An 11787-nucleotide genomic window follows, 5' to 3' on the forward strand; every position below is an offset into this window, starting at 1 on the left:
TTGTGTACTTCTAAAATCTAAAAATTGGGATTCTTGTAATCACATACTTAGGTTGTGTGTAATTTAGAACACAAAATACAGGGAGTTATTTCACATATATATTGTGTGTTTGGATTTTTAAAAATAAATGGAAAGTTACTATTCCTGAACTAGTTTTATTTGTCCCTAAAAATTTATGAGAAAATCTGACACAATAATAGTTTATAATACAGGAGGATGTTTTCTCAACATTCAAAGAGACTTTTCCTTAAAAAAAAAAGAAAAGAAAAGAAATTTTTTTTTTTTTTAGAAGAGACACTATCCTGACATCTGATTTTGTTTTAAAAGAAACAGTATCCTTTAATTTGCAAAGAAGATGTAAAAGTTATTCAATTAAAATGGGTTCAGGTGCACCATATCTAAAAAATTTTAAATTGTGTCAAGCCATATACCCAAGTTTAGAATAACTGGAAATAATTTTCTTTGATGTTTCATTCATAAATCATAATCATTGTCTTTTTTTCTGTATTTTAAAACTATTTCTTGTGTACATTTTTCATAAAGTGGGAAGAGTTGTCTGTTTATGCTTCATTTTCACATGTAATTTTATTTTTTATATTTGTTAACAGCATTTATTCATGTGAAGAGCTGGGGGAGGGTACTATAAGGCTTATGCATGTGACACAAAGGTTATTCTGTAAATTAAAATATTTTTTTCTTTATGTGTTGGTTGGCATATTCAAATTAAATTAAGGCTAAACAAACCCCTCATAGGTAAATACTCTTTATATGATTATTTTCAGTAATCATGGGAAACTTACTGAAAATTCAGTCATGGTAATTGTTAGGATTTAAATTGTTATGGGCAAAGTTAAAGGCTTTATCAAGTGTATGTAATTCTGTGACAGAATAGCAATTTCTTTAACCGTAACAGATATGCAAATGAGGTCCTTAAATGCCTAGAAAATAAGCGTGCTATTTTTATGGAACACAAATAAGCTCTTAACACTATTTACAATTTTAAGGACTTTTTAAGTTAAAAAGCTGGTTTTGATACTTTGCATTTTGAATATGCAGATTGAATATCAAAACTTTGATTTTGTATAGTTTTCCATGTATTACAAAATTTAATATAAATCTCAAAACATTCTTTTAATATGAGGCAAAAAATATCTTATACTTTTAAAACTAAGCTTATTGAAATTGATATTGTTTTGAATGTAAAATTGAATATTGTGTTATGTAAATCTAAACACTAAATTTTAAAGATGTAGCACTTTTTCCCCCTGAGTTAAATACATCTGATCCCATCTTAATGAAAAAAATTCTCAGTATCCATCAGTTGCTTAAGGTGGATTGTGACTGGGTTATTAGTTGAAATGCTTATCTATGTCACTCATTTCCATTATAGAAAGGTACAGGTTCTGTAAGTTCCCTATTTTTTTTTTAGACTTTATAAGTTATCAGCAAGCTTCTAGTTACTAAAGACATGATAATGAAACTTGAATTCATCTGCAAAATTGCATGTGCCCATCAAGGGGCCTCCAAACCAATTTAAACCCAAAGTTAACTAATTACAATTTCTTACTGGTTTTAGTAAAACTAGCATAGTCAGCCAAGTAAACAAAATCCATTGTTAATCTTAAAGTATTTGAGTTAGCTAACATTACATTCTAGTAATGGGTACACCTAACTATATCATGACTTGAGTTTCATTCCATTCAGACATTAGCTACAAATTCCTAATGTGCAAACTATTGTTGACATTTTTTCTTAATCACTGATGTACCATACCAGAATTTCCATGTTTTGTTTGTACATTAATCAGAATTGAGTTGTAATACTGTATGTGCCTTCATCCAAGCAAAATTTTACATAAGCATTTCTAGTGCAAAAAATTCTGTTATCCTGGATTATTGTACATTTGCTATATCAAACAGTATTTATTGTGGATGTAGACATGAATAAAGGAGTGGGGACTGGGATTAAATATATTCAAGTAAAACTTTTTAATAAAAACAAAAGCTATCTGCAAATTTGATCACCATCATAGTAAGGTCTGTTGACCTTTTAGAAGTTTTAAAATATGAGTCCTTTTGAGCTTTCATGTAAATCTTAAATGGACTAAATGGATTGAGTGATTTGAAAGCTAAAGTGAATGTCACTAGTAAGGCTGTATACAAAGAAAATACTAATGTAATCTATTAAAGTGATGATGAATGGCTAAAAGGGCAAGTTCTTAATTTTTTAACTGGAAACTTAATGATCTTGGCAAGCTGTTAATGTCTGTCCCATCTTAATTTTTTTTGTGTTTGAACTGTTGGTAATGTTAATTGCATTCTCTCATTTTAAAATGTATTGGTTTTTCTAAAAGTATTCAATATCTAAGTTCAAATAGATAATATTTTAATGAGAAAATACCAGTATTGTAAATTTCAGTATGTAAATACATTGTGCTTCATATTCTGTAATTTCTGCCTCTATTCTCAGACCACTCTGAGCAAAATAAAAGTAGTTCAATGCTTTAAGATTGTACATTTCTTACTGAAATAATTTTAGTGTCATAGTTGAGTTACTTAAAAGGTTGCATTCCTCTTGTTACTTCTTTGGAACATCTCTGCTCAGCAAATTTGTGTTAACAATTCAGCTTTTCTTTGTTTACTGAAACCAAATTATTATTATTTTTTAAAACTCTTTATTCATGCTTTTCCTCTGCCTGTTTTATGAGGTTTTACAATTCTCAAATCTTTATTATCCATGACAATTTTTAAGCATTGCGTATGGGGTCTGGATTAAATAACTTGCCTTTGCTGTCCAATTACATTTTTTTTTTTTTGAGAGGGAGTCTCACTCTCGTTGCCCAGGCTGGAGTGCAATGGTGCGATCTCAGCTCACCGCAACATCCGCCTCCTAGGTTCAAGCAAATCTCCTGCCTTAGCCTCCCGAGTGGCTAGGATTACAGGCATGTGCCACCATGCCTGGCAGATTTTGTAGTTTTAGTAGAGACAGGGTTTCTCCATGTTGGTCAGGCTGGTCTTGAACTCCCGACCTCAGGTGAATCGCCCACCTCGGCCTCCCAAAGTGGTGGGATTGATTACAGGCATGAGCCACCATGGCCAGCCTCGTCTGATTATCTTTCTACTACCTTAAATATGATCTTAGGATCGTAGATTTTGTTATTGCCCAAGATTAGGATGCTTTGCATTGTGTGTTCAGCTTATTAACTTTGTGTTAATTTGAATACAACCAAAAAAAGCCAAAAGAATAAAAAAAAATTCTTACGTGTTGAAGATGTTTCTTTTTCTTCTTAGTGTTGCTTTGAGGCTTATGTGAAAATTAAATTATCTTAGTTACCTGGTGAATGATACTGGTTGTAATAAGATTTTAAAATTGTTTCTGCAGCTCTTAGGTTATGTGAGGTCTGCCTTATAGCTCCCAGCCCTGTTTCCGTATATTTTCTAATATATCCTAACTGCTCTGCTTCCTCTGGATATGTATGCTAGCTTTCATTGCTTTACCTCTGATTTTTCTTGCTTTGAGTATTACAAAACCTGTCTCACTGCACAGCTGAGTTAATTGAAGTTACAAGAGGGAGTAGAAAGTGATCCCTTGAATGGATGTATAGTGTGTTTTGCTCACTGTGGTTTAAGAATAGTTTTGTTTACAAATGATTAATGTTCCCTGTTGAAAAGAAAATTCAATGCCAGTGTGAGTCATCTTGCTCTCTCACCTTCATCTCAGTGTTAAATTTACTACCATTGTTTTAGTTTGTAAAATAGATTGTTTTGAATAAATTTTGTCTTGAATGAATATTTAGTTAACGTTGTTTAAAGAAACCTAATAACCAAAAAGGGGTAAGGGTGCCATTTATGCTATCTAAATTTTAGGACTTTTTCTTTTGTGGTAGCATGTTTTAACTCTCCATGAATTATAAATAAGAGGTTATTTTGAGATGTTCATTTTGTAAATATTTTGGGAACAACGCTCATTTTCTTTGAATGTGATTAAGTTTATTTCTACTATTTTACTGGGTTGTAAGAGCAACAATTATGTATGTGTTTTATAGAGTAATAAAATGCTTTAGTTAAAATGAGGTAAGTACTATGTACAGAGGTAGAAAGATGAAAATATGAATGTTTGGGTAGCAAGAACTTGTAAATATCTACAATAACTAGAATTGTTTTTATGTAATATGTTCTAGTCAACACCAGAAGGAATTTTAATTTTAGAGTTAACTCGTGTGTAGATAATTATTTCTCTTGCCCACCTCATTTCCATTCCTCTTATTAAGGAGAAGTTTTCAGATAGAGAAAAGTGAATTTTACTTCATTAATAGTACATCTCTAAAATTATATGAGAATCCTTTTAATTCAGTATATTAATGTGAAAATCTATAAAAGTGCCCTATCAAGTATTTATTTGAATCTTAGAAGATGAATTTTCCATTAATTTAAAATACTAATTCTAGCAAATGTGCGTAAATTTCTAACAGAAACGATTATAATTTGAGTTGTTAATAATGGCTTGATATATTAAAATACAGGTACTTCTCTGTGTGTTGAAATTTTATTTAGTGTTCACTTTAGTTTACAGACTTTATTAAAAAGGTGTAGATTCCATTTATCTTTTAGTTGTTTTAACATCTGTTTACATAGGCCTTTCTTTTATAATTAATAGCAAGTAATTGTGTGGCTTTGACGTTACAGATTTTACCAAATGATACATTGAAAACATGGGCATTGAATGTATTTGTCACTTTTAAGCTGCTTTTTGCTGTCTTTGTTGATGTAGTTGCCTACTTAGACGTTTGAGAGTATAATATGGAATTGGATTATTGGAAATGGGTTGTATTGCCTTAAAAGTCACTTTCGTTTGAGACTGTAAAATTTGTATTTCCAAGTGCCTAAATGTAAAGTGTTTAGAAATAGAAATAAAAACGGCTAGACTATCCCCCATATTTTATGTCTGTATGGTGAAAATTAATTTATTAATAGAAAAGATCTATCTATAAAGTATCAAACAAATGAGTGCATTAGTCCTGGAAAAAGATGTGTGTTGCAATTTTACAAACAGGATTCTCTATATAAAAATAGTATTAATTCTCCACTGGAGTGATAATGATACAAAGATGCAGTGTATGTGATACGTTTTATGGAAGAATGGAATATTTTGTTTTGCTGTGACTTTAGTTTTCACTCTTAATGACCTGATCTCTTTTATCCCTTCCAGCACAACAGAAAATTTAGGGAGATAGCATTCTTTCGCAGTTAAATTTATTAATTTCCCAGTAATTATTATTTAAGATTAGAACATATGCCTTGTCTTTCTTTAATACATAAACCAGTTTTTTAAAAGCATATTGCACATAATAAAAATAAAACATTTGAAAGCTACCATTTTAGATTTTTTTCCCACTAAATAATTTTGCTAAATAGCTTCATCAATATAAGATGAAGATGCAATAAAAGATAACAATAGCAATGGCTGAAGTTATCTGAAAAATATGGGTATATAGAAACTATTATATATAAAATAGGAAGTCCTGGATTGTACCATCTATTTTTTTTCTTTTGCAGTTTTAAAATTTTAAGTTATTACTGCTAGGCAGTGTGAATGCATCTATGTACTGATGTTCTTAAGATACTTACAACCTAGTTGGGGAGGAAAGGACATAAAAAAAATTTATAGCAGTGGCAGAAATAACTTTTAATTGTAGAGCAGAAAGTATTTTTCAGTTATTTTTATGGCAAAATACCACTAAACTGTGCCCTGTGAACATATTCAAATTGCAAAAAGTTTTTTTGAAAACCTTCTGCCCTCTTGACTCTTAAATCACTTTATTATTGAAGTGGTTTCTTGTCATTTATACTTTAATTACCTAATGTTTCAATGGTTACTTATATCCAAGTTAATTGAATGTTTCTTGTGAACCTCTACCTGAAGTTTGCATATATATGTATTCTTGAAATTTTAATTTATCAACTTTATTTTTCTAATTTTATGTGAGTTTTAAATGAACTTTATCATTGTAGATTCCCATTTAGCTTGTTTTGGTTAGTTTATACCACATTAGGTATTTCTATATAGGTGGAATAGAGTAAAAGTAAAGTAAATGTTTTAAATTTGTATTATGTCTAAAGATTTGTACGTGGATGTCATTAATTTAAATGTCCATACTCTATTTATAAATCTTATTTATAAATTTTGTAATATGGAACACCATTTGATTTATAATACTTGCAGACGTTCCTGTATGCTGTTAAATACATTAATTTGTAAAATAATTTTGAATTTTATATTTAGTTCAGCATTTAATTGTTAAATGAGTTTATAGACTTGATAATGTGGGTGAATGAAAAATATTTACATTAAAATCATCCAAGCATTTTCCATTTATTTTTGTAGCTTGCATATTTTAGAAAATGCCTTATGAATGTTTCCATCATCACAGAAACAGTAGCTGCTATGTTTTCATTACTGCTTCAGTCATTAAATTTATAAGGCAATAATATCTAAGGAGAATGAAATCAGAATGTCTCAGTTTAATCATCAGGTAAATTGGAACATTTCACCACCACAAAGGCAGCTACTGTTTCCGTTAATTCTTACTTTGTGTTAGAATACGTAACAGTGAAGTAGATGCACGACTTGTGTATGTATAGTTAAGCCAGCGTTTTTCTGTGTATTTTGGGGAATAGCAAAATCTACATCACAAATTTTGACACATTACAGCTGAAGGAAGAGGATCACCTTCCAAGAGAAAACAGTCTTCATGGGGGAAAAATGACGCTTGTCCAGCAGTTTGCTTCTTGTGATTGAACTGAACCTGTAAGGATTCATGGATAAAATGAACAGGAATAGATCTGAATAAAGCAAATCTGCATAAATGGTAACCAGTAGCTCTACTTTTATTTTTTATGTTGCTTAACTGTTTTATTTGAAGGAAACCTGTGTGATTTAAAAAGTTATAGCTTTTGCAACTTTATTACTGGTTATATGCATTTGGCCATTATAATGTGCAAGCAATTGGAAAAAAAGTCAAGTAAATGCTTGTTTTTGTAGTAGTTTGTTCTTGTTAAAAATGTTTATATGATAATGTCTGTAAACAGCATCACTTTGATTACAATAGATGTAGTGTTGTAATAAACTGTTTAATGGGGCTGATGTGTAAAGCTGTTCAAGTTATTTGATGTTTACACCTCAGGGAAAGTCTTGTGTTCAGCAATATCTAAAGATAATGTTACTATGACAACATTTTTACTGTCCTTTAAAGCATTGCAATAGCGTTTTTGGATATGCATCAATCTAATCTTGCGTTCAGCGAATTAAACATAGTAATTAAGTGTCTTTTGCCCTTGATTTTGATATTAGAATAGGCGATTACATGGATATTTAATATTTCTATATTCTGCTTTTCTAGCTGTTTTTACCTAGTTAGCTTGTGACTTTGCTTAATGGTATGTAAACTTGTAAAAATTGAAATTTGACGGACATAGCAATCCAGTCAATGTGTAAGGGGTCAAAAAAGCAGAGGTTTTAATACATAAGTAAAAACCCGTACATATTTGATGTGTAATGCAGGTTAATTACAACACAGATGTACTGAAACACTTAATTGTGAACTGCTAACATTGAAGAAATTTTGACAATTCTGATTTGATGCTGCAATTACTTGCTGTTTTTATTGATCTTATGGTTTATTTCTTAAGCCATAAGCAGTGTAAATACAGCCCTGCAGCAGATTAAATGTGAGTAAAGAGAACCTTAGTTTTATTTTCCAATTGGTATAAATTTTTGAAGGATGTGATGTTCATTAACATTCGGTTGTATTCCCCAGTATTTGTAATGGGAAATTACAGATAAACCGTGTCTGCATAGTTTAAGGAATACTATGTGCATTCATGCAGTGTATTGATTCATGCTATAGTTACTTAATCAAAGATTTTTCTCAAACCTGCCTTACATACAGGCCCACTTTAAAAGCACCTGGCTAGCATGTGTTCTTGATTGCAAAATTGGCAGAGGCAGGGTGTCAACTTGATTAGGTGTTTTTATGGGAATGTCATTTGAAATCACTACTTCAGAAATTTGAGTTAAAATTCTTGAGCACGTTAATATATTTTAAAGATCTGATTATCTTTGAGAGATCTTCTGTTGATACACATTGGTTGTTAAAGTATACCCAAATTCTAGGACAATGCTTAAAGTGTTAAAATACCCTAGATACTATGTTATGTGCAACTGTAGAAACCCTCCAGAAATTTCCACTGCTGTTCTTCACTTTCATCTTGTCTGCTACCAAACCGCTTCTGACAAAATTAGCTGTTTTGAATTACCCATATCACTGCCAGTTTTATTTTAAAATATTTTGTGTTTGAAGTATCTGCATGGGATCATTGATATTTATCAGAACTGTTCGCTTTCAGAAATGATTTTTTAAGCGTTTTGTTGAAAATGCAGTTGCTTTTTTAACATTATTTTACAGTTGTATCAAAACTTTCCTGTTTTCTGTATATTGTTTTTGTCATTTCTTGGCTTTTTAATATTTTGACTACAATACCCTAATGCGAAGAAGTATGGACATGTAAATATTACAGGAGAAATTAGTTAATAGTAAGGTTAAAAGGTAAGTAAAATGTCCATGAAAATAAAATTTTCTTTGAACAATTTGAAAATGTAATCACAAAAATCTTACTGCACTTGAAACTGGAAATTTTATACTAATTAAATCCTTTATTTACCTTTTCATTTTTTATCAGTGGAACCTTTTAATTGCTCCTTCTATATCACTCTTCTCCCTGCTTGGCTGATCTCATTACGTGACTTCTGTTGCAGACAGTGTGAGTGGTACTAGATTTGTTTGCTGCTAATCTGTTATTTTAAGTGTTGTCAGAAGGAAATAACTTCTTGGTTTGACCAAGTAATTTTGCAAAGTCCTTCTCTACCTGATAACACATGAATGTACAGCAGTAAAAGTGAAAATTGCAAGCCTTGTTTCATTCTTCATACCCCCTTCAGTTGTTTATGGGTTGATGTTATTTGAAAACTCTTCCGTTTTTTTATGTGTAAAAACAATCCAAAGAGATAAATCCTTGCATAGACACCAAAAACAGTGTCTCAGAGACCTTTTCATTTTTTCCTTAGTTAATAACTGTAGTGGATATGAAAACGAGTTGAATTTTAAAACATAGCATTTATTAATGCTATACAGTCACATTCCTTTCAGCCAGTAGTAAAGTTAAACAGATGAGTGATACGGTATCTGAATGGTACTGCTTCTCAGACAGCACTTTGGATTGAAAGTGCTGCTTTTGGTTAAAGGAACTATGTTGTGGAAAGCATATTCCAGTGTAAATTTGCAGATGTGTATTTTATTTTGTCGATTTTCATAAGATTTGGAGTAAGTTGCGGTGGCTTTTGATCATAGTTTAGCCCGTTTAATGGTCCTTTTTCCTAGAATGTTCTTAAGCAGTTAATGACAATTTGGAATATACAGATAACTTGTAGCTTAAGATACTATTTTCATTTAATTCTCCTGTGGAGAATATTGCTTTATTTTTTACTAGTTCAGGTCAGTTATTAAAATAAACATGGAGGTTTTAATGAATGTTGTATAATATTTTATAGTGAAGGAAAATTGTTGAAAGGGTAAAGACTTTCTCTTTCCCTTATGTATTTAACTGTGCCAATCTAAATACATACTGTTTTATACAATGAGATGCATTACAAGACTTTTCTGTTGGAGTGCTCTCGACATTTTGGTTTTCATACCTGAATGATCACTGCATTTTCTGTATTTTCTACAATGGCTCCAATTTTGTGTTTTAAGCTTCAGCTTAAGAGGAAGTTTATGTTCTAATTCTTGACTGAGAATACAGTATTGAGATTCTCGCTGTTTTACAGATAACTGGTTTTTAAATTTTACTCATTAAGTTCATTTGCATCCCATAGCCCTCTGTAAATGTTTCCCCTAGTTGTATGTATGTAAATGCACGCTTATCCACTGTGTATAGTAGACATTTTTGTGCTAAAATATATTAAGTGGGATTTTGTAGCAAAGCATTCTATTTTCTGTTCTTACTGTGTGTGTGTGTGTGTGTGTGTGTGTGTGTGTGTGTGTGTGCGCGCGTGCGCGTTTTTTTTTAACCTTAACCTTCAGTTTAAACACTGGCGTATTTATTTTTTTTTTTAAGCAACTTGACTCTTAGAAGCCTTAGACTGATTTTTTTCAATAAATATTCAACCAAAAATTATAAATTTATTAAGATGTGGCCTTAAATATGGCATTCCTTGTGTTCGTAATGTGAGATTTTTGATTTAGAGAAATCAAGATTCAGTATTAAAGTTTCATTGTAAGTTGAAATAGAAAATGTATTGAAATGTCTAGGCTTCTGGGAGAAAGTTCTTACACTCTTCTTTCTTGGCATTAGAAAGAAGCAATAGGAATTTTTGTGAATATTCTAAATATTCAGGCAACACTGTTCAGATTGATTTAGGTTTGTCTTAACCAATGTTCTTTTTTTAGAATTTCAGGTTGTTGGCATTCACTGAGTATGCAGCTACTATGGTTTTTGTATGGGACGTATACTTGATTATATACATTTTAATGTCTTTAAAGACTTCCTGCTATGTTAGTTAACATATTGTAATGGGAGTCTTAAATATTAGGTTGAATTTAATTGAAGTCACACACACCTTGACGTGGTAACTGTGCATAGTAAATACTACCAAGAGTTTTATTCATGTGGGAGTATCCTAAAATTCTGCCATGGGTGTAAATGTTTTACAGTAATTTCATAATTGGACAGACCCTTCTGCGTTTAGCAAAAACATTTTATTTTGAAAGTGTGTTCTTTTTGTCGCACTGTTACTGCGTAACACTTCTCAACATTCTGTAATTTAAATTATTTTAAAATACTATGGTGAATTCATGTTTATTTTTTTACTTTGAAAATTGTACTCAGGTGGTATTTAATGGGAAAGGATCCTTTGGGTATAAATCATAATGTATTTTAAGGAATGCATCTATAATATTGATAACTTTAGCCTTAATAAAAAGGTCTATTATTCCTTCCTCTGCATCCCATGGTATATTAGCAAAGTAGTTTACAGCCCTGTACAGCCTTACAAAGTTGTTTTACAATTTTTAATGGAAAGCCCTTAACAAAATTGTATCATATTACCAATATCCGTGAATTACTGATCACAGTTTGTAAATAATTTGTTTAATATCAGAAGGCCAAAGAAAGTCTTAAAATTTTAGCTGTTGACTCTATGGTGACTTCACAATAAGATTTCTGTGCAAAAAGGTAAGGTGATAATTGATCAAATAGACTTTTTTTTTTTTTTTTTTTTTTTCCCTGAGAATTAGACTTCATATTAGCTTCCATTAAAAAGCTCATTCCATTTTATTAAAATGTTTGTAATTGCAATTTTGTGTTTAATGTTTACTTTGTCTTTCCTTTCTTTAGCATTTAGGTGACTTTTCGGCAGTTTGATATATGGCCATTGTCGGCCTTAAACTGCACTGGTAACAAGCATGGTGTTATCTTGTATTGAAAATAAAATCAACTTTTGATAAGACTTTGCAGTTTGTCCTTTTTGTTTGATTTGTGATTTGGTAACCATTGTGTATGGTTTAAATAGTTAGTATTTATTGGCAGTATGCAGTATAACAGAAATTGGACTGTTGTCTATATTTTGTCTGTAAGTCAGCCCCCTAGATACTGGTTGTTTTCTTGTGTATTGACATTTTGGTGCTCTTGAAAGCAACTGATAATTGGGCTAAAATTAGGATTAAGAGGCCTG

At 31.0% G+C, this 11787-nt stretch overlaps 1 protein-coding gene across 4 annotated transcripts in view; it reads left to right on the forward strand.

The window, feature by feature from the left end:
- The window catches only part of CPSF6 (cleavage and polyadenylation specific factor 6), a 34632-nt gene extending 23072 nt beyond the window's left edge, over window positions 1–11560 (forward strand). For all 4 annotated transcript variants that reach the window (XM_017894055.1, XM_017894056.1, XM_017894058.1 and 1 more), the window contains one exon: window positions 6712–11560. The gene's annotated coding sequence lies outside the window, so the exon portion shown is untranslated. The remainder of the gene's footprint in view (window positions 1–6711) is intronic.
- The last annotated feature ends 227 nt before the right edge of the window (window positions 11561–11787 follow it).

The sequence above is a fragment of the Rhinopithecus bieti genome, unplaced genomic scaffold (genome assembly GCF_001698545.2).
Source record: "Rhinopithecus bieti isolate Rb0 unplaced genomic scaffold, ASM169854v2 scaffold_25288, whole genome shotgun sequence".
NCBI lineage: Eukaryota > Metazoa > Chordata > Mammalia > Primates > Cercopithecidae > Rhinopithecus > Rhinopithecus bieti.